This window comes from Orcinus orca, chromosome 3 (genome assembly GCF_937001465.1).
Source record: "Orcinus orca chromosome 3, mOrcOrc1.1, whole genome shotgun sequence".
Lineage (NCBI taxonomy): Eukaryota > Metazoa > Chordata > Mammalia > Artiodactyla > Delphinidae > Orcinus > Orcinus orca.
This window is the reverse complement of record NC_064561.1, coordinates 173238794-173261378: the sequence shown is the minus strand read 5'-3', so window position 1 is coordinate 173261378 and position 22585 is coordinate 173238794. Positions and strand designations below refer to the sequence as shown.

At 43.9% G+C, this 22585-nt stretch overlaps 1 protein-coding gene across 10 annotated transcripts in view; it reads left to right on the top strand.

Annotated features, from left to right (window-relative positions):
* The window catches only part of TRIO (trio Rho guanine nucleotide exchange factor), a 372523-nt gene that overhangs the window by 42431 nt on the left and 307507 nt on the right, over positions 1-22585 (top strand). Inside the window, exon 1 of one of the 10 annotated variants that reach the window (XM_049708369.1) lies at positions 2892-3034. The exons of 7 other annotated variants lie outside the window; for them this stretch is intronic. The gene's annotated coding sequence lies outside the window, so the exon portion shown is untranslated. Of the gene's footprint in view, positions 1-2891; positions 3035-3072; positions 3230-12830; positions 12936-22585 lie in introns of those variants that run through there. 2 more of the 10 variants (XM_033436573.2, XM_049708368.1) reach the window with 2 other exon arrangements.

The following is a 22585-nucleotide window of genomic DNA, read 5'->3' as shown; positions in this document are numbered from 1 at the left end:
AAAAAAAACCCTAAAGAAACTCTAAAAAGAGGAAAACAAAACCAATTCAGCGCTGCGCCTTAACCAGCAGTCTCATTTTTTTCCCCTCCTTAATGGGATCGGTTTCAAACTGGGGCTGAACAAAACACGTGCAGTCTCCCCTCCGTCTTCTGGGGAAGGACGCATGGTTAGAGCTGCGCCCACTCTGGGCTGCACGGCTCAGGGTCTCTGGTGCTGTGACCCGGGGTTCTGTGGGGCACTGCCAACTGTTAACCTTCGACAGACGGTGCCTGTTTTATTTTGAATTTATTTCCATGGCAAGCATTTGTTTTTCAAACATATTACCCAAGAGAACATGGCTCGTGAGGGAAGATGGATCTCGCAGTTCAGTACACGGTTCTCACTCCAGCGCTCCGTGTGCGCTGTGGTTGGTCAAGGAGGGCTCTGCAGTGACCTTCACTTCAGAGCCCCTCAACCACACGAGCAGGTGTCCCGAGCCTGCTGCCTGTTCACATAGCCGCTCCCACGTCTACGGAAACCCCGGCCGCTTGCTAACTGAAGGCCTCGCAGCCCTTATCCCGTGGGGATTTTGGAACGTTTTGGGCAGAAGAGCTTTGCTGCTCGTCTCAGCAGCGGCAGCAGCAGTGTTTGGGGACAGTGTTGAAGGGAATACCGCACACTGTTTTCATGTCCTCTCAGCAGAAAGACAACCGGCCGCTGCCGGAAACGCCGTGTCCTACGGCTGCGAGGCTGTCCCCTGCTCATGGCTTCTGTCCAGTCCTCGGATCACAGGGCTTGGCTTCTGCAAGGTGCCTTTCACTGCCCTCTGGTCCACTGAAGGCACCAGACGATATTGTTCAGGCTTTGAACTTGTGATTTTGTCACATTGATAAAATGATAGGGCGTCAGTGTGCTGGAACGTGTTTGCATCTGCTTAATATTAGCTGTGCGTTACGAGGCAGGACTTCACTGGTTCGGAGGGGTTTTATTTCCCTTGCAAACGTTCTGTCCTCGTATGATTAACACGTAGACTTTAGAGGAAGGATTGCTTCTTAGCGTCTTTTAAACGCTGCTGAAATAAACTCCCCGAACACTTGTGCCATCATGTTTCTTTTCAGTACATCCTATATAGATAGTTCTTGATGTTTCAGGAAAAAATTTAAGTTAGATGAGTGAGAGCGAGAGCAGACACTTTCTGGGTCCAGTTCTCATCCTGCATTTGGTCACCTCTTAAGCATTGCTGTGCTTTTCCTGTGGCTCCATGCTTTTCTACATCAATTGTGGCCTTCTTGTTCATTACTAAACTCAAATCCCCTTTGCTGTTCTGAATCCTAAGCAGAGATCAGACGACTCCTGGAGAGCGTGCTTCCACGGAGCAGTGCACTCAGTGCCACCGGCCACAGCCAGGCCAGCTGCCGCTGTGTGCGGGATCCATCCTGGCCCCCAGTGGCTCACAGACTGCGCTGGTTTTAAGTGGACCTCGGTATCGAGTGATGTACATTATCATGTTTGTGTGAGTGCACCCTATGGCCTTCGGCTGTTCAACATTTTTACTTCATAAAGCTTGTTTCTAATTTAAAATATTGTAGATCTTTTGTTGACTTTCGGGTCTTGGCTTTTGTGTGTGAGTGTGGTGGCAGAAAGCACCTAAGGGGTCATGATGTATTAGATTTTGTCCTATTGGTGAGTGTAGCGAAGTGACCAATAGAGATATTTGGAAGGGGGAAAGACCATTTACTTAAAACCATTAGTGATAATTATTTGTAGGAGAACTTGCCATGATTTTCGTCATGATTTGAAAAGTATGAGCTGCTTCTGCCCCATATACTGAAATATTTTTGCCCAATGTTCAGAACATAGGATTTTTATCCCTAGGATTCCTGTAGTTTAGCCTTTCACAGCTGTAGTCATTGAGTCATTACTGTGAATTCCAGTGACTGTAAAACTTAGTCTGGAAATGTATCAGTGCTTTTATGAGCCCAGTATCTCTCTGTATCAGCACACGAGGTGATGAGTAACTATAGATACTGTAAGTTTCTGAAACCTTTGTGCATCTTCCAGTAGAGACGTTTATTTAAAGTGTTACTGTCTCCCCCCCGCAATTAGAAGCTGTTATTAAACCTTCAGTGTGATCTTAACAATCTGTAGCATCCTGAATCAAGGAAATTAAAAAAAAAAGATTTGCTGATGTGCTTTAGAGAAAAATGGAGCAATTTGTTTAACCCACCTTGGAATCGACTCTCAAGCAAATGACCAATAGACTTGGGTGGGGTAGGGTAGGTATAAATGAGATTGTATGTGTGTATGTGGGGGGTGGCAGCCAAGGGGCCGATTTCCCTAAAATGTAAGTGGCCTGCCAGATCCCAAAGGCATTTTAGTCATTTTCAGTGACTGGATCTTTCTACTTTCTCCCCTAAAATTAGGGCCCCTCCCTCTCTCTCTGGCTCCTTCCCCCATCCTCTGCTTGCCCTCTCCTTTCCTTCCTTCCTTCCCTCCCCCCATAAAGGCTAATAGTGAGTGTTCTCAAACTTGAAGCCAAAACAGAGTTACGGAGGATTACAGGAGAGCTTGGTCCTAATGTTTTCTTCTAAGTTGAATTCTGAAGACTGTTGACATCAACTGAAAAATGAATACACAGAAACACTGACAGCGCTTGTCCTTCCCAGCCCTGACTGGGGTGGACGTTCTTCTCATGGGGGCCAGCCCTGAGGAACATTTGAAAGACATGAGCAGCGTAAAAGTATTAAACGCGGCAGTGAGAGCAGCTCTCCTGGGCTCTGAGCCGGCTCCCAGGCCCAGGTCGGCCTCCACAGCCTGGGGGAGTACCACGTGTACCCGCCGCCCGTGCGTACCTGCTGTGCCGCACACCTGACCTGCGGGGTGTGGCTGCAGAGAAGACTTCCCGGCCGGCGGACGTACAGGGAGGAGTTGAGGGCATTGCTGCTCTCATGCCAGACACCTGGGAAAGCAGGAGAAGGGGTCAAAAAGATACGTGGAAATGATTGGGAGAAGACAGAGTGGGGGAAACTAGATGAAGTAGATGGGAAGGCGGTAGGTGAGTAACTTCTGGGGCACATAGGGGGAAAAATTTTAAAATATTTTGAAGCTGATTTGATTGATGAGAAGTAGGCTTCCATGGATTTGGCTAATTCATGGCGTGTATTTTCATAAAAGAAACTTAAATGAAGCATTTTCTTACTGCCAGTGAATAAAAGCATTTGCCTATTTATTTAGTCTTCACTTGTGCCAGGTAAGTTTTGAAACCTTGCATTTAATATCACTAATGTTTTATGTTGCCTTGCTTAAAGTTATGATATATGTTCAGCTGTTTGTGGCCAGTGGTAGAACTTTAAAATTTATTTATTTATTTTTGGCTGCACTGGGTCTTTGTTACTGGGCCGGCTTTCTCTAGTTGTGGCGAGCGGGGGCTACTCTTCGTTATGGTGCACGGGCTTCTCATTGCGGTGGCTTCTCTTGTTGCGGAGCACGGGCTCTAGGCGCACGGGCTTCAGTAGTTGTGGCTCGTGGGCTGTAGAGCGCAGGCTCAGTAGTTGTGGCGCTCGGGCTTAGCTGCTCCACGGCATGTGGGATCTTCCCGGACTAGGGATCCAACCCGTGTCCCCTGCATTGGCAGGCGGATTCTTAACCACTGTGCCACCAGGGAAGCCCCAGTTGTAGCACTTTTAACAGGATATAATTGTCTCTGATGTGTGTTTGATGGCTTTATAGGGCTTGTTCAGAGTGGTCTTTAAATTGCTTTTTCCTACAGGTGATTCGATTTAGCAGAGGGAACATTGGTGTTGTTTATATCTGACATGATGTATTTGGAATGCAGAATTGACAGAATAAACCAAACTGTAGACAGTTGGGAATCATCCCATAGTCTGAGAACACATCTGTAGACAATCTCATGGCAACATGCAGATCTGTCTCGCTCGCTCCTTTTACAGATGGGTTGACTTCTCTTATTTGCAAAGTGAAATAGACAACTGTTAACTTCCTTAATGATTCCGTGAAACTTCTCAAACCTTCTCCAGTGAACAGACCCCTTGTGGAAGGTGGACATGGGGTAGGAAATGGGGAGTGGGAAGGTTTTTCTTTGAATCAGAGAAGACCAATTTACCGTTTTGAGTACCTCGGCCTGGGAAGAACTGCTGGAAAGACTGATTCCTAGTTGTGCCCTAGTAAATGTTTTCAAAATATTTTTTTTGGCAACTTTGGGACCTGGGTGTTTTGAATAGCTTGTGTAAACAGACTTTTAAGAGGTGGACTCAGTTAGCACTACTGAGTAGTGTTTAAATGTTGACTAGATTCGTGAGACTATACTGGAAAATAAATTGCAAACTTGAGTTATGTGACGTTTTAAACAAGACTTAGGCCCTTAAAATCACTTCTCTAGGCTGGAGATGAACTGGCTTCTCCTTTGTTTTTCTTGCTTAGTCACCAAGCGTTAGAGCTCCAGGCTAGCCCCTCCAACATATTCCTTTTTTAGAAATAAAAGTACCTGGCCTCTATGATACATAACTGTGAGTCATCCAGTGGATGGATATTAAAGAACTATAAAAACATGCCCCAAGTAAGTTCTTCACGTTGTTCCAGAGCACACTCTAAATTTGGGCTCATTTGAAATTGAAGTGAAAGGCTGTATCCTTGGTGCCCTGCCGGAACAGTCTGGTTGATGCTGCTTTGAGTTGCCTTTCGGGCGGGCAGGGTCAGCCCACCTGGACAGAGGCACTGGGTTCGCTTGCACTCTCTCTGAAGCGGTGGCCTCTCCTTCGTATATCCATAACAGTAACCAGTTTCTGATGTTGGAGACTTTTGGACAAAAAGCCTCAAGATTTTGCCATGTCAGTGTGAGCCAAACTCGGTGGATAAATTCAGTTTATTTACTGTTTTATATTAGTGTTTGGCAATATTTGGGCAAATTAGAGCGTGAGTGATTGCTAATACCAAGATGAGTAACAATGAGAAAGTCATGCGATGAAAAAGTTACTTGGCCGGAGCAGCCAAAAGTGACGAATGGGAACTTGATAGTGTTTTACGGGATGTCAGTTTCGGTCTGTCTTTCTTATGTGTCTAATTATAGTGTCACATACAATAAGTTGCAGTCCTGGAATGTATTGTATGCTATTTCTCCCACCATTTTGAAACGTAGTACATAGTACGAATAAGGGCTGCAAAGCTCACGCCCAGCCAGGAGTTAATAGGGGCAGTAAGGATTTCTAAGAAAAAGCAAAAGTCACCAGGTGTTTCTTGTTGTGTGTTGTATTGTTTCGTTCATGGTTGAGACTCCAGGGTACAAAGAGGATGCCATTCCCTCTGTATTACCGTGAAATTGTAAATATTGGTGTCCTGGGCTTTGTCTGATTCAGTTTTATTGCCCGCAGCCTTAGTATCAGTATAATAACTGGCATATAATTGGCTCTCAGTCAGTCAGGATGTACCTTTGAATCTATGTTTATGCAAATCATTGTGCCAAGGAGTGTGTCTAGTAGTCACATTCAGGCCTGTGTAATCTGAATAAATTATGTTTCTTTGGCTGTTGGACTTTTTGAATTTATGAACAAAAATGAACATTTGTAAAGAGCCTTGACTTTTGAATTTTTATTTAAATTGATCTCACATAGAACTCCGATTGAGTAAGAGGTGCTGTGAGTGTTTTATACAGAGTGCTTTAAGGGATTATTGTTACTTAGGTGTTACATTTTGTGGGGTTTTCCAATTATTAAAACGATGTTTTTGCTTATAAAACAATGACAGAATGAGGCATGGGTGAAGAGGAGGGGGAAGGAGTTATTACAATAATGAGAGAAAGGCTTCTTTCTTACAGGATAAATGTGTGTTTTCTCATTGAAGTTTTCATTTACCCTGCGGCTGAACCAGTCCTGGTTGAGCTGGGAGCAGACTCTGCTCAGTTAGCTTTGCTGATAAGAAGTGTGAGTCTGTCTCTGCTTTTTTCATGATTACAACCTCGCCTTTCTCCTTGTCAGCCGAGAAGCTGGACTGGAACATCAGCAGGAGGGACAGTAACTTCGGATTTGTGATCACAGATTTTATAAGACCACTAGTGTTTTGTTCCTGGCATCTGCCAGGTTATGCAAAATAAACGGTTTAAAAACATTTTGGTGAAAAGGACGAACTGTGCACTTGTTGGAGCTGAGTAAATATTTTGTGATTCAGTTTCAAGTGATCTTAGAGCAGTCATGATGCCAGCTCACCCTTCTTGGGTGCCAACACGGTGCCATCTGCTGTTCTCAGGGCAGTCTTCCTTGCCTGAATTACTTATTAAACCAGTATGCTATTATCCCCACTCCACAGATGGGGAGACTGAGGTGCAGAGTCGTTAAGTAGCCCAAGGGTACACAGTTAGTAAAGGAATGGGTTGGTGTGAACCTAGATCCTGGTCTGTCCTCATAGCCACTTAGCTTTAACTGTTTGCAACTAAATAATTCAGTAGACATGAGTATAAGTTAATACAGTTTCCTTTTTACATGGCTTATCAAATCAGACCCATTATTTTCCATGCCTTCTGCGGAATCTAATGTTATGAAAGCTGTTTCCTATACTTGAGTGAGTTTTCTGCCGTCATTCTCATCATTTTCCCCGGCACCATGGCTGATGGGCTGTAAGTAGGAACTTCTAAAGGGAGCAAGCAGGCAGGCAAGCCCGCCAGTAACAGCGTTTGACTCCACGCGGTTTTCCTCTTTAACCCATTGATGTTTTTCAGCTTTTCTGCTTTAATTCCTCACGTGTCCAGGTGTGTCCCGTGAATTGAATCCCATGTTGCCTGGGAACGTTTGGGTGGGGAGAATCTGGTGATGTAGTTTAAGTGGAAACACTGCGAAATGAGCCCGTGCACTGTGTGCACAGTGAATGTATTTTTAGCAACTGAGCTTTGGCTCATTGTAGTGAAGAAGTTTTTCCATGAATAATTCTTTAATGTGGGTCTTGGGTTTTTACTACAGATGTTGCGCGTCTGGCTCTGATTCCCCCTTTAAGAGCTCATACGAATCGCCAGCTTGGTGTCAGAGTCGCCGCATCACATTACGTTAGATTTACATTTATTTCAGTTTTTAGTTATTTTTTAATATTGTATTGAAGAAACGTGTCTACATGTAAAGGGATTCTGCATGAAGCCCAGGCTTTAGTGAGGATTTTGGCACGTGATTTGTAGCACTTGTCTCCTTTCGAGTACCATGTAGAGAGAAGTCTGGTGCTTCTGGTCCCATGGTTTGATGAAGCAGCCAGTACCCTTAATGGCATATTTATTATCAAATTTGGATGAAAATCACTAGCTCAACTACAAGTGGAACATTTTTGAGATTTTTATCACTTTCCAAACACCCGGTATTTCTGTAGAATTGGATTGGAGGGGTCAGGAAAGGGTTAATCCTGAAAAACAAAAAGGGCTGTTGCTCTCTATCATAGCAAGCGTGTGGCCTGGGAGAATGTGTTGGATGATTCCCATCATAGACTGTACACAGGACCAAGGCACTGTATAAATTCATGGATGAGTGCGGTTCACTTTCACGCTCTCAGGAATGTATTTTGTGTTATGTCTGCCCACCTAGGTTTAAACAGGTCTGTATTTCATTTGCAGAGAGCCGAGGTGCTGCAGTTCTGAATGTCTTCAGAAGTGAGTTCGTATCTGGCACAGACAGTTGGCCTTTTTTGGTCAACAGAGCTAGTTTACATAGTACTTAGTGGATGGATCTATGCAGAGAGAAGGTTACAGGCTTGAATCTAGTGGAGGCTCCTAATTTTGAAGAGGGGGAAGGCATCCACAGAAAGGGATTGCTTCCTTAGTCCCCAACGGCCACTGCTAACCCATGGCCCTGCTGTGGGGCAGCAGGTGAGAGGTAGTGCTGCACAGGGCCGACCCGTTCACTCAGGTGTGCATGGAAGCCTACTTTGTGACAAAGGCAATATCACCAAATCTAGGCAATCTGAAAAGAAAAAGAAACATCATCCATAAAATCAACCACTTACGCAAATATTTAAGAAACAGCATTGGTGACCCTCTCTGATCATAAGAGATCCTTCTAAAAATGTGTGTATGCAAAATAGTCTGTTCCTAAAGAAATTGAGCCAGTCAGAGGAGGGATTTAACTGGGCTCCCTTGAAGCGTCCTGCTTTTGCGGCCTCTCCGCAGACACACGCGTTCTTTGGTCAGCCGGGCATTGCGTTTACTCGGTTCCTGCCCATTTAAGTGATTCAGGCACGTGAAATTTCCGTATAAATATTTATTTTGCCTTCTCTCTCTCCCCCTCATTTATTCATTTGAAGCCAGACTCAGATGCCTGGGGCACTTCTAACCCTTTGCAAATACCTGGCTCCCCTGTCTTCCAAGAACTCACTAAATGTTGTTTAATTCCTCCTCAAAAAGAAGTGAATGGCCTACTTAGTCTGTTCAGAAGTATCTTAGGACAAATTTACATACACACCCCTGCATTTGACACCTGTGGCTTTTGAAAAGGAAGCCAGATAACGCTGCATAGTAATTTAATCAGTTGTATCCACACAAGTGCTTCTAGGATTTCCCTCCTAGAATTAGGTAACAATAGCCTTCCCCTGAGATTGATACATATATAATTAATTAAGTGGCTCAGCAGGTCCTCCTGGAAAGGGGAGAATGGCAGTACAGCACCCCTGCCTTTGCCATCCCCCAGGGGCGGGTTGCCGGATACGGGAGGCCCTGGACCCGCAGGGTGTTGACCAGAGGCCTGTCCACTGTATGTCTGACTCTGGGGCCCACCCCGAGGGGCAGGGCTGGTGTATTAAACTTTTCATGGTGTGCATCAAAAAAGCCAATTAGACCTACTTGGCGTGTGTTGCACTCTGTGTCTGCAAACGTTGACACGATTTTGCTGGAAACTAGAATTAAGTTATTGACCGCAAATCCCTTGCCAGCCCTGCAGTGCACATGTAGCATTCTTTCACCCTCATTCGAGAATGGCCCCAGATACTGTCCACTTATTTTCATCATTAACACATAGAATATACTCTATAATAATTATTTAGAAAAATGAATAAATCGTAGGTCAAATGAGTAGGGAAGTTCATTATGATGATAAAGTAGACAGTAATCAGGACTTAGAAAATTAGGCCACAGTCAGGAAAGTTGCAGACTGGAAAAGATAATTATTAGTAGAGAATTCTTGTGGTTCTTAATATATCTTCCTGAAGCTAGTAGCTCTGCTTCTTCACCATGAAATCCTGATTGTGTGGATTAACCTCTGTATTCAGTAACCCCAAACAGCTCATTTATTGTTAAATGTTTACACACACACTCTCTCTTCTTTTTTTTTTTTTTACGCTCAACATATTAGGAGAGATGTTGGCATATCAAAGCTTTGACAAAAGTAGAAGGAATTTAGAAAGACTAGAATTAGTGTTAATCCATCCTAATGTGAAAAAAAGAGGAATTCAGAAAGAACGATGCATCTAATCTTTGGAGGTAATGTGGTTGTATTGTAAGGAGAGGAACATGTTTAGTATGAATAATAACAGTAGTGACAGGAATAAAGAATGCTTTCATTTATTGAGTGTGATGCATATATTATCTCATTCAGATATAAAAGAAGTGCTCCCAGTAACTTCTTGGAAGACTAAAGTAGGTTACCAAATAATTTGTTGTACAAATCAGAATATTTTAAGAATGAAAGGGAGTGCTGTTAATAACTGTGCTGGGACAACAGGTGTCAGTCAGAACTACCTGTAAGGTAGTTGATTAACAGAATAGGGGCTTCCCTGGTGGTGCAGTGGTTGGGAGTCCGCCTGCCGATGCAGGGGACACGGGTTCGTGCCCCGGTCTGGGAGGATCCCACATGCCGCGGAGCGGCTGGGCCCGTGAGCCATGGCCGCTGAGCCTGCGCGTCCGGAGCCTGTGCTCCGCAACGGGAGAGACCACAACAGTGAGAGGCCCACGTACCGCCAAACAAACAAACAAACAAAAAGAATGTAATAGGACCTACTTATCCACTAAACATAACTTTGGCTTTTCCATGAACATTTACTGGTCAAGAATAGAAGAGGGAAGGGTCTGCTTAATAGGAGGAGTACATCCCCTCACTGACTTTATCTGGCTTGTTATTATACTGATTAAAATTTCTGTAGACATTACCTATCCTCAGAGCAGAGTTTGGACTTCCCTTTAAGTCAAAGTTTTAAAATCGTGACTGTGTTTTACAAGTTAGAAATGGTGACTTTGCAAAGCATAGTTTACTTTGAAGGTAGAAGTGTGATGATAGTTAAGGGAAAGTGCCGTATATGGCATTGTTTTTAGCAGCTTATGAGATTTGGAGAACTGGGTATTTTAGAAAGCTTTCTCCTGGTGGTGGGAGTGAAATGGAGGCCCTGCTGGGAAACAATTCAGAAATCTGTCAATGATTGCTCAAATTATAGGAGTTCAGGTTTGGAAATTTTGTCTGCAGGACTGCATTTCCATGCAGCTTCTCTTAGTAACAATTTTGAATTTATGTTTATTGTGTGATATATATTGTTGAATGGTCCTCAGTTTGGATCTGCGAGCTGTTTCCTCATGATTCGGTTCAGAGTGTGCATTTTTGTTAGGACGGCAGTGGAAGTGATGCTGTGATCTTCTCCGTGCATTTTACCAGGAGGTACACAGTGTTGGTATGTCTGTCCCATGACTGGTGACATTAACTGTGATCACTTAGGATGGTTCCTGCCGATCTCTGTTGTAAAATTAATAACATTCCTCTTTGTAATTAATGAGTATCTAGTGGGGATTTTCTTTGAAACTGTGCAAATATCTCTTTTCTCATCATCCTTTCCCCGTTAATTGTTTACGCATTGATGACTTGTGCCTGTCTGGTATTTGCCAAATGGTTAATTTTCTAATTCCTTCACTTATTCTTTTATTAGTTGGAATCCTACCGTAAGAAAGAGCTTTCCCTTCTCATATACTTATTTATTTATATCAGAATAGGACCATAGATTGTCATTTTGTTCTATTGATTATTATCCATGATAATCATTATTTTTGCTCCAGTTGTTACAGGTTGACCAGTGGGCGCCTGTTCAAGCTCCAGCTTGTCCTGAGCACTTTGTGAGCACTTCGTAGTTTTCTCTGAGCGCTTCTCTTTTGTTTTTTCTATTGTAGTTTAGTTGGTGGAGTGTGTGTGCGTGGAATCACTATTTGACTAGGTTGTGTGTAAACTTAAGTACATATCTGTGACTACATAAATTTTAAAAACTCTCAGTGAGCTTTATTTAAATGTTAGTGATGATTGCGTTTGGGTGGTGGAATTACTGGTTATCTGTATTTTTTTCTGAAAAAAAAATTAGCCATATCACATGTATGTTACTTTTATCAGGGGAAAAATGCTTTTTTTTTTTTCCCTTAAAAAACAGCAGAGATTAGTTGTGATTAGAAATCACATATCTCTAAGGCTAACTGAAATTATCCTGCCTTTTATGCTTATCATTTGGGAACACTCGTATCCTTCAGGTTACGTTGTATGCGAAATGGAGTACTGCCACCAAATGCCCGTCTGATGAGCTGAAGTGATTATTCTACCTTTAGAAGTTATGAAGTCCTTATAACCTATGCTCTACCCCTTTCTTAGGACAGATGAGGCGTCTGTCTGCCTGGGAGGCTAAGTGACTTGCCCAGAGTCAGAGAGAGGAAATTAAGAGTAAATTTAACGCTCTGGCTCTGAGTCCAGTGTCCTTAGAAAACCCTTAACGCCGTTTTTGTTTCTTCGGTAACCGCCTTCTAGCTACAAGGTACTGTATGAAGTGTTTAAGAGCCCTCAGCTTAAACTTGTCAGTGCCCTTCACTGGATAATGTTCCAGAGCTTTATATGCAGAAGTCATCAAAGACCATTTGGCTATGGTTGGTGATTAACACCTTCAGGTGACTCTGAATCGGTTTCTTGGTAGACTGTAGTCGTGAAATGCTGATGAGTCTACTGCTTAGCGTTCATCTTATAATTATGCTGTTATTCTGTAATTCTGAAAACATAATTGGTTTGATAGAACGGGGGCTGGTAAATTTGTGCCAGTTGTTTAGATTTGTAAACTTTTTCTGGAATGAAGACTTGCCTGCCAGGAGAAAAAAGCGTACTTGTGCACTGTTAGGTGACATCTGTAGAATGATAGGAAAGCCTTCCCTGATCCACCCCCCCCCCCCCCGGACTTCCTCCGAGTCCCCTCTCCGTCCTCTGAGAACACCTGGTCCTGGCGCGCTCGCTTCCTGTGGTGCCGCTCGCGGGTGTGTATGTACAAGGTGCTTCCTGTCTGCTTTGTCCTCAGCTCCCGGCACAGCACCCCTCGCAGAGCAGGGGCGCCGTAAAAACGAGCGTGTCCTCGCCCCTGGCCACAAGACGAGTGCTGTCATAGAGAGGTGGCCCCCCTTGATCTTTATTCCTTCCTTTCTATTTTTTAAAGGACATTTAAAGACCTGATTTCTAAAGCAATTCTATCATTAGTCAGGGCTTTTGGTTGCAAGCAGTAGAAATCGTCTTTAGCCAATTATAAGCATCTCAGATGGTAACAATAGCACATATTTGTCATGAACTGTGGAGGGTCTGAGAGCTTTTTCCCCATTTGCAAGCTAAAAGATTAGCCTGCCACAGTTTGATCAATGCTAACAGAAGACACAAAACTCCTGGGTCAGAGACAAAGGACTTTTATTACTCACGGTAGTAACAGTAGTCATGGTATTGGCATTTTTTTGGGGGCACCAGTTCTAGAAAACCCAGTTTCTCCAGGGTGACGTGCAGAAGGCCAGTCAACACTTGTGCACACAGTGGGTTGCATCACTGGAGAGGAAACCTGAATTTAGGGTGCCTGAACTTTTCCCTGGACTGTATGCGTGGCTGCTCTTTGCTCTGAGGAGAGACCGTCTCTCTTCCTTTCAGGCCTGTAAGCAAACCTGCCCTTTGCTCTGGAGGGAAGAGTCACTTTTCTGTCTTCTCAGTCTGTTCGAGGTAAGATTATCCTTGTAATGATGATCTGGGACAAAGATAGTGCCTCTGCTTGCGTGACGTGTAGACTCTTGAGAGACCCCTGGTCCCTACCAGGGCTCTGCCAACAATATGCATTGCGGAAATTTAGAAAACGAGAAAAAAATGTCACTGGAATCCTGCCATCCTAAGATAATCACTGTTAAAGTTTTGAAATACATACTTTCATTGTTTTATCTCCATAAATATAAATGCTTGTATATGGTATGTATTTCATGTGCTGTCTAACTGATAACTGGATGTGGTGAAGCATCTGTGCCCAGTCGTCTGGGCCCTACCCTGTGCCTGGCACTTAGTTGTGCTAAGTATGGAATCGGCATTTTAGAGAGTGGAGAAGTTTCAGATCATTTGGCCCAGCCCTTTCCTTGAAGATGTTAATGCTCTCGTTTCACATAATTACATTTCATTGAGACCTTCTGGAAGCAACAACACACCCTTAATGTGGAACTATAATGGTGGGAGTTTGGGGTACTGTGAGAAATTGGTGCAGTAGCTACATTGCTTGGGTGATTCTGCCCCTGATGTTGTACCATAAGTATGGAGGCCTTTGCATTAGGCTCTGAGTAGGTTGTATAAACCTGGGATCTAGCTCCTCGAACCCCTCTTAACCCCCTTGATCCTGCTGAGTCGAGCCCACTGTTGACTACTGTCAAAGCAAAGCAAAGGACCACCTTTGCTTATGCTTGTAACCTCAGAACCCCTCAGAAATCAGACTGGATGTCTTGGAGTAAGTGGCTTGGAGTCTTGGGAATTGCTTGCCCAAACAAGAGTTAGTTTTAAACCTTATTCTTCCAATCAGACTCAAGTCTTTGTGAACAGTAGTAAGTTAGTTCATTTCCAGCGTATACTTCTTACAGTGTATTAAAGACTATGGAAGAATGTTTTCCTGAAAAGTATTCCCCCAAACCTGCAACTCAAGGTGTTAAATATTCATATTTCTAGGTTCCATTAAAGACAGTTACGAGGTATTTATATAAATAAAACTTGCCTTGATTTAAAAAAATTTCAGTACTTTTAGATTTTGGATTATTAAGGCAGAGATGCTAAATATTCTTTTCAATGGTGTCTTTCTTTGGAAAGATACAAAGCTGTCTTATCTGCTTTCAAGAAAATATTATTCTTTGTTGAATGATTTAAGCCTATTAGTTCTTGGAAAATTATAATGATATGCTGCCTTCAAACAATAAAACAAGTTCTAGCTTCTTTTACTAAGAAGAGACTGTTGTTCTTAAGGATTATTTCTACTCCTCATGTCATTCTATTGACAGGACCTTACGGAGCAGATAGCCAAGAAGCTTGGTGAGGCTGTGGCGTTATGTATTCTCACGACCATCTCTCTTTTCTGTTCCCTCCCCCTCACTCTCCCAAGGAGGAGGTGTATGCAGGGATGCTGTCCCACTTCCAGAGCTTTGCTGGCCTTGCACAGAGCCTTGTGCAGTTGGTGTCTTGAACTGTATTTTACCTTTGGTCTGACCATTCCCCTGCTGGGTCTTGGTTGCTTAAGTTAGATGGAGTGCTGTACCCTTGCCCAGAAAGGGAGCTGGGGAGAAGGTGTGGGGTGGGGCCTATTCGAGTGGGTCAGGACAGACTTGAGGGAGAGAATGTAGCCAACGTTGGGGGTTGGGGGCCAAGTCAGTGGTTGTGATTAGGAGGCTCCCCTGAAATAGCATCATCCAGGGCGGAGGGCACAGCCCTCCACTGACTAGAGCAGGGTGGTGATGACGGTGCCCTGGCCGCTAGCCAGTGACTCCCCTCCATAGTAGGGGAGAACCAGCCACGGCAGCGGTGTCTCCTGGGAGGCAGACACTGTGCCCTAGGGGCTTTGCATATCGTGTCATGCAGTCAGGTGGCCCTGCCCTTCCCCTCCCTTCACTGTGATCAGTTGGTGCCCCCATTCTGACCCTGAAGGACGCTCCTGCCCTTCTCAGGGCCGCCTGCCTCCCTCCCCCACCCTTCCCCATCTTTAGGTCACAGCTTAAGTGTCACTTGCTGCAAGAAGGTTTCTCTGACCCCTCAGATAAGGAGACTCCCCCTTAGACACTTCGCAGGATCCTGTCCTAAGTCTTTAATTGTACATGTCAAATTGAGTGCTTACTGTGTTGATTATATGTTTTATTTCAGTCTCCCCTATTGGATGGGTATACTTCTTGAGGCAGGGAGTAAACGTCTGTATTTCATATCTGGACTCCCAGGGCACGTCCAGTATTACTGTGATTGTCCAGTACCTGTTGACTAAGTTTAGGCTTAGTATTTTCCTCACTGGGCCTGGGTCCACCTCGAAATTGGTGCCTGGATTTGCAAGCAGAGATTGAAAGACCTACCAGCCGTAGAGTCGCTGGGGGAGGAGCGTATGATTCCAATAAGAGGAAGGTTGCTGTGCTTTATGGGTTCATAGTGTATAATAAAGCCATTCATCCAATAAGAGTGCCTCCTCTCAGTTTCTGCTTTGGTGTGGTTACTGATGGTAGATAATATTTTCAGTTCCAGCGTATGAGCAAACTGCCCATTTATTGAGTTGATTTTTTCCTCTCTTTTATTAAACGACTGAGTTTTGCTTTTTCAAAGTTAGCTAAAAATCCTCTTTCCACGTTTAAATGATGTTTTAAAAAAATCATTATTCTTTCAAAGATAATTGTATCCAGAAGGAAAACTTATTTCTGATCTGCATTTATGTTTTGGAGTAACTTAAGATTTTGCTTCTGTTTACCATACAACAAAAGTATGATAAGAGTTAAAATCGTACCTAAGCCATAGCAGTTTTTAAGTAGTAAAACGTGCTTGTAAATAGGACTTCTAACACTGAATTGGTTACAGGTAAATGCATGGCATTTTCACTGTAGCACTTGGCTAAGGTCACGACCTGTAGTTTTCAAGAATGTTTGGCTGCATTATTTGTTAACTTTGAGGGTGAAGTGTAAGTACTCTGGTAACAGAACCTTTTCATGGAGGGTAGCAGGAGCTGTGGTCTGAGATGATCCCTTACTTGGATAAAGGGAGAGGTTCTTTTTATTGCTTCGCTTAGTCAGATTTACTTTGGAAATATTAATGAATTAGTTCTGCTCACTAATTAACTCTGAATAAATTGTTCATTTTTCTTAAAGTATTGGTTGTCTTCAGATCACAAGACCTACATTAAATAAAAGCAGAAACACAGAAGTGATTGAAAATCTGGGCCCAGAGGTAAAGGTGGGCCCAAGTGGTGATCGTGCTTACTTTGCTCTGACAGTTTCAGGAAAAAAGATGAAAATGAAGGTCCTGTTACCACCTTGTGAAAGTTCCATAAAAGGCCAGCCCAGACGACGGTTCTAGGCTATTCTTAGGCCGTATACACAGTTGAAGTAATTTTCAGTATCGGCGTCCCCTGCCGTGAATACCAGTATATCCGTCCCAGTCATCTGTAATTTTTATTTATGATTTTATTTATAATCTTGAAGAACCACCCAGTCAACCCACAGACTCATGAGAAACCAGATGTCGTCGTTCTGGGTGGATCGTTAGGCGGTAGATACCTGATATTCCAGGTATATTCTTAACTTTTAATACATGGAGTAACCAGGTTTCTTTATTCCACTCACCTATGCATGGCACTGAATGACTAACTTACTTCCCAAATGCTACCCTGTCCTGAAAGAATAACAGTTTACTGGATTAAGAATCTTCCAGAGAATTAAGAATCTTTCAGGGTACGTACGTGGGCAGTTTGAAAAGAGAGCTTCCGGATGCCTTCGAGCGCTGGCGGGTTTTCTGGAGCGTGTGCTGGAGTAGGTCTGGGGCATCCCAGGGTGGTTCCTCTGAAGGTAACCACGCTAGAGGATTCATTTTGGCATCTTTGTTAAAGAATAAATAATAATAAAAGGAAAAATAGACAGCTAATAATAAAAGGAAATAATAAAAATAGACAGCTAATAATAAAAGGAAAAATAGACAGCTTCACTCCTTCACGGCAGCAGTGTAAATGCATGGCATTTTGATTGTAGCACTTGGCTAAGGTCACGACCTGTAGTTTTCAAGAATGTTTGGCTGCATTATTTGTTAACTTTGAGGGTGAAGTGTAACTATTCTGGTAGTCCTGCCAAGGACTGCCATGCAGACATCATGTTAGGCATCTTAGTTCTGCCAGTTTTCTTCACAATCAGGTTAGGGAGGTGATATTTTACAGAACATGTTTGCTGGTCAGCTCTTTCTGGTTCTGTACTTAATAGTGGAGTAATATTATGAAGACACAGATCTTGTATTCAAATTACCTTTTATAGTCTTAGTACAAAAAGTAACACATTCTTAGTCTTTTTTTTACAATTTTGTTATCCATCCAGTGTGCCTCTCAGTGTCTTCAAGAATGTGAGCGAATTGTGGAGGGACACTGAGCCACCCCCTCTAGAAGCATCTGAGGGTCCCTGTCCCGGTGTGGGAGGGGCTCCGGACCAGGGAGCCTGGTCCCTCCAGGCAAAGGCTCTGGACCTGCTCTGGGTTGGGTGGTAAGACGGGGCTGGGTGCAGGCTGAGAAGCACAAGAAGGCGTGGACCAAATCCAGGGAGGAAATGAGCTCTGGCTGACTGTACAGTAAAACTGGTGATTTTTTCCCTTTTTGTTATTTTGTCATTGTTACATTGCACCTCAGAAGCCATCTGCTACTGATGCTGCAGCGCTCTCTCTCTGGGATCTTGAGGGATGTCTTGAATGATTCTGGTACAAAAAGCTGTCAGTGGAGGCTTTGAGTTTTTCTAGACTTTGATAAAAGTATTAGGACCTGCCGCTAGCTGTAGACTTCTAAAAGCTGTTTATGCTTTTTATATTTTGGGAAATGCTTCTTTGGAATTGTATGTCTTGTTTGAAGCCAAAAACACGTTATCGGTGGTTGTGCTACTACTAGGCTTCGCCTTGACCTCTCCCAATAAAATATTGACTAGAAAGGCACCGGCCCGTCTGTTTGCTGCACAGGTAGTTTGGGAGCCGAGTGGAGGGCGTGAGGGGCTGGGGCCCTGGGCTGCCTGCCCTGTGGGGTGCAGGAGGGGAAGGAGAGCCCCTTTCTCCTCGGGCAGTGGGCACGGAGGAGTGTGACTCGCCCTCCTTCCTCTCAGGTCGTCCTCGTCTTAGGAGGCTTGTCCGCTCAGCCGGAAGCGAGGGCCTGGCCCCTCTGGGCTGCTGGAGGTGGACGGCCATCGCATGGTCAGTGTACCGGAAAAGTGCCCTCCAGTTCAATGAAACACATCGAATTGCATAGCGATTTGGAGAAACAAATGAGAGTGTGTCATTGCCAACAAAAGATTTGGGGAAGGGGCTGTCTGAAATAAGACCACTGTGAGGACCCGGTCTCCTGTCAAAACGTCCTCCCGAGTTTCAGACAGTGTAGTCTGGACAGTGACCCTGAGGGTGCTGGTCGGGAGAAGGGGCTGCGACCTGGACAGGTCATTCGCCTCGCTTGCCTCCGCGTCCCTGCTGTGGAGCAGGGAAGGTCGCAGCGCTCGCCGGGGGTCACGCTGAGGAAATCACTGGGTACCGTCGGGGGCCTCCCGCAGGCTGTGTGGCACCACAGCCGCGCTGCCTGTGTTTCATTAATAACCGTCGTTATGGGTATTTGTCAGGCTTGCTGGAAGGAAGCGTGGGGGCCTGGTGTTGCCCCTCTTGAACGTGTGCAGGCCCAGCCTTTTTCCTGCTTTCTGTGTTCTTCCCTGCCTGTAGTAGAGACTGACATCAGTATTTGTGGTGCGAAGCGAAGGGCCCACGGATTAAGGAGGATACAGGATTCTGTCGTCCTGAATTATCAGCTATTGCCAGAAGGATCCAGAGAACATGTCTGTGTAAACTGCAGCTGCACGAAGTGTCTGCTCTGGGACCCGAGCTCTGAGGAGTTGGGGTGCACGGAGCACATCCCTTGCTGCTCCCTTGGCTACTCTTCTGTGAGGTGTAAGTTCTTTGGAAAGTAGGACGTGTGATCCAGAGAAGCAGGAATTAAGAATTCATCAGCCTATTGAAGCGGCTCCTGTTTCATTCAGAAGTATTGCCAGCAGTGAACAGTAGTAGTTCCTCCGCACTTGAAGTTAGCTTACAATGAAACATACTGTTCATTACATTTGGTTCAAAATGAAGATCTATCTTGTTTCTGAAGTTCATTGGCCAAGGATAGAAGGCTAAAAGCTTCTGGCAAAAATAGGAATCTTTCTGTTGTAATTAAACTTAATTCGCGAAGAACTGCATACCACACTCCGTAATAATTCACGAATTTTTATTATCTGGCCACTGTGTTGTTAAAAACTCAACGTATAACAATTACTAGCATTCTAGAACATACCATTTTTGCCTCTTACAAGGTACTCTTTAGAAAAAGAAGCTTCTTTTAAAAAATTGAACATGTTGCTTGGTTCATCCAGATTTTTGTCTATAGTCTTGGGAACTTTGCATTCTTTGCACTGAACTTGAGACCAGACTCTCCAGATGTTTCTCACCTCCAGAAGATTAACTCAACTCTTTTTTCTAACCATGAGGCTCTCTGAGGTCTCAGCAACCCCTTTCCCTAACGTCTTCCTAACCTCCAGGATGTCTCCAGCCGCTGCCTCTGTCCCGGCGCACACAGCCCGACAGTTGGCTGCCTGCTCCCGAAATTTCTCATTCTCTTTTGATGATATCTTTGTGTAGCTTGTGCATGACTAAAGTACACATTCACTGTCTGTGTGAGACAGAGCCTGCCGTTTGGAGTATAGCATTTTGAAACCACTTTATTATATGTTATGCCTAAGTACTGCCAAACAAGAGGAAAATAAAACTCGCTCTAAAATATAAGTACCTATCTGCCGTTTTGGTATATATCCGTTTAGGCTTTTCTCTTTCTATGTATGTTTGTATGCCTTTAACCATTTAGAAGCATATGTAACCATATTTTTTACATATTTTTCAAAGGGGTCATTTTGCAATACAGTTTTTTTTTCTGTTTTTTTTGTTTTTTTTTTTGTGGTACGCGGGCCTCTCACTGTTGTGGCCTCTCCCGCTGCGGAGCACAGGCTCCGGACGCGCAGGCTCAGCGGCCATGGCTCACGGGCCCAGCCGCTCCGCGGCCTGTGGGATCCTGCCAGACCGGGGCACGAATCCGTGTCCCCTGCATCGGCAGGCGGACTCCCAACCACTGCGCCACCAGGGAAGCCCCCTGCAATACAGTTTTATTACTAGTTTTTTCTCCACCAAGGAACAAGCTATGGAAACGTATCAGAAAACTAAATGTAAAACTGTGAACTTCTAGAAGACAGCATAAAGAACATCTTTGTGATTCGGGGTTCAGCGAGATTTCTTAGAAGCAATGCAAAAAGCATAAACAACAAAAGAAAATGTTGATAAATTGAATATCAAATTTAAAAAATTTCGCTTTTTAAAATGTGCCCTTAAGAAAATGAAAATACAAGCCGCAGATCCGGAGAAACTACTTGTAGGTCATATATCCCATAAAGGGTCTGGTTATATGAAGAACTTTTACAACTCAATAGTAAGAAAATAACTAAATTAAAAAATGAGCAGAAGATTTGAATAGACCCTTCAGCAAAGAAGGTATATGGAGGTGAAATAAACAAATGGGAAGATGTCCGATATTGTTAGTCACTAGGAAAGTGCAAATTTAAACCACAGTGAAATACCACTACTCGCCTTCCGGCATGGCTGCAATGAAAAGATTGACACTCCCGAGTGTTGGTGAGACTGTGGAGAAACTAGAACCCTCGTAGATCGCCAGCGGGAATATAAAATTATACAGTCACCTCGGTAAACAGTTTGCAGTTTCTTAAACAGTTAAACATATGCTTTCCACATGAACCAGCAATTCTACTTCTAGGAATCAGCCTCAAGAGAAATAAAAACATGTGCTCACGCAAAGACTTTCATACAGATGCTCAGCAGCATTACTCCTGATAGCAGAAATGAAACAGTCTAAATGTCCACCACCTGGTGAACGGATAAACAAGATACAGTATATCATATCCATACAGTGAAATTCCCCAATAAGGAACAAACTTCTGACACATGCCACAAAAAAAGATGACCCTCAACAACAAGAGAAAGCAGCCAGACGCTAAATACTGCATACTGTGTGGTTCCATTTATATGAAATTTCTAGAAAAGGCAGAGCTATAAAGACAGAAGCAGATCAGCGGTTGCCTTGGCCTAGGGGTAAGCGAGAGGATTGCCTGCAGAGAGGCACAAGGGAAACTTTGGATTAATGCAGGTATTCTAAAATCGATGGTGCCGATGGTTGCACGACTATAAATTTACTGAAACTCATTGAACAGTCCACTTAAAATGGGTAACTATTTTAAAAAACGTTGTGATCAAAATTTGTCTGACAAATTGCAATTTGCAGGAAACCCTTTGCCATTTGCTGTTTCATGCAGTTCTCAGAGGTAGATGATATACTGATTTTCCAGAAGAGGAAACTGAGGACCAGCAATGGTAAATTCTTTTCAGTTCTCAGAGTCCGTAACTTGGCAGACCAGGTGGCCACATTTCAGGTGTTCCGACCACAGCACCCTGACTGCTAAAATGAGTGAATTTTATGGTATATAAATTTCACTTCATTAAAACACCTCATGACACGTTTTAAAGAATATATCATGAAGACCTTTCTGTGTTAGGACCTGTTTTGGCCATCACATCTTAAAATTTATGTTGGAACATTTTAGACATTCATAAAAATAGAGTTGGTCATGACCACCCTAGAGTTGGAAGAGTATCACCCATGTACTCTTCACTTGGCTTCAGCGATCGTTTCATGGTCTGTCTTGGTGCGTCTCTGTTCCCTACCACCTGGATCACTTTGAAGCAAGTCTCTGTCATTAATTCTGTTGTTGATTCTGTGGTTACTTCAGTGTATTATCATCGTTTGTAAATGAACGCTTACTATTCTATTGCTTGTACCGTAATGTGTTAAACCAGTCACGGATTGTTGGTCATTTAGAGTGAAACTTACATAGTATTGCTTGGTAGATGATGCTGCAACAGACCATGCGCCTGTTTTCCAGTGCAGCCAATTGAACTCCACGGCTTAGAAGAACTGTGTTGTTTGAGGGATTGTGTGGAAGAACCAGTTTACTCCTCAGTGCTTTGAAATGTATTTTAAAAAGATTTAACAAAATTCACAGTAAAAATAGCCCTTAGGTAGTTTTGCTTGTCTAAGAACATGTGCATAATGAAATAGCCCAACTGTTTCGCATTCTTTTGTTTGTAGTTTGTTCCTTGGAAACAAAGACATTATGGATATTCATGTTCTCCCCCCCACCAAACCCCGTTGTGCCCCCCTCTCCCTTTTTTGCTTGTGTTTGTGATTAAGTGTCTTATAAGCAGAGCTGTAAGTTTTATAGCAAAGGTCTTTAAGAAAATACCTATCATACCTCCAAGCAGGGCCTCTCACTGCTGTGGCGTCTCCCATTGCGGAGCACAGGCTCCGGGCCCAGCCGCTCCGCGGCATGTGGGATCCTCCCAGACCAGGGCACGAACCCGTGTCCCCTGCATCGGCAGGCGGACTCTCAACCACTGCGCCACCAGGGAAGCCCCAAGCAGTATTTTAAGGGTGTCAGGAAATTTTATCAGACTCAGATTTAGGAAGAGAGGAAGCTGGGAGGGGAGGAGCATTGCTGTGC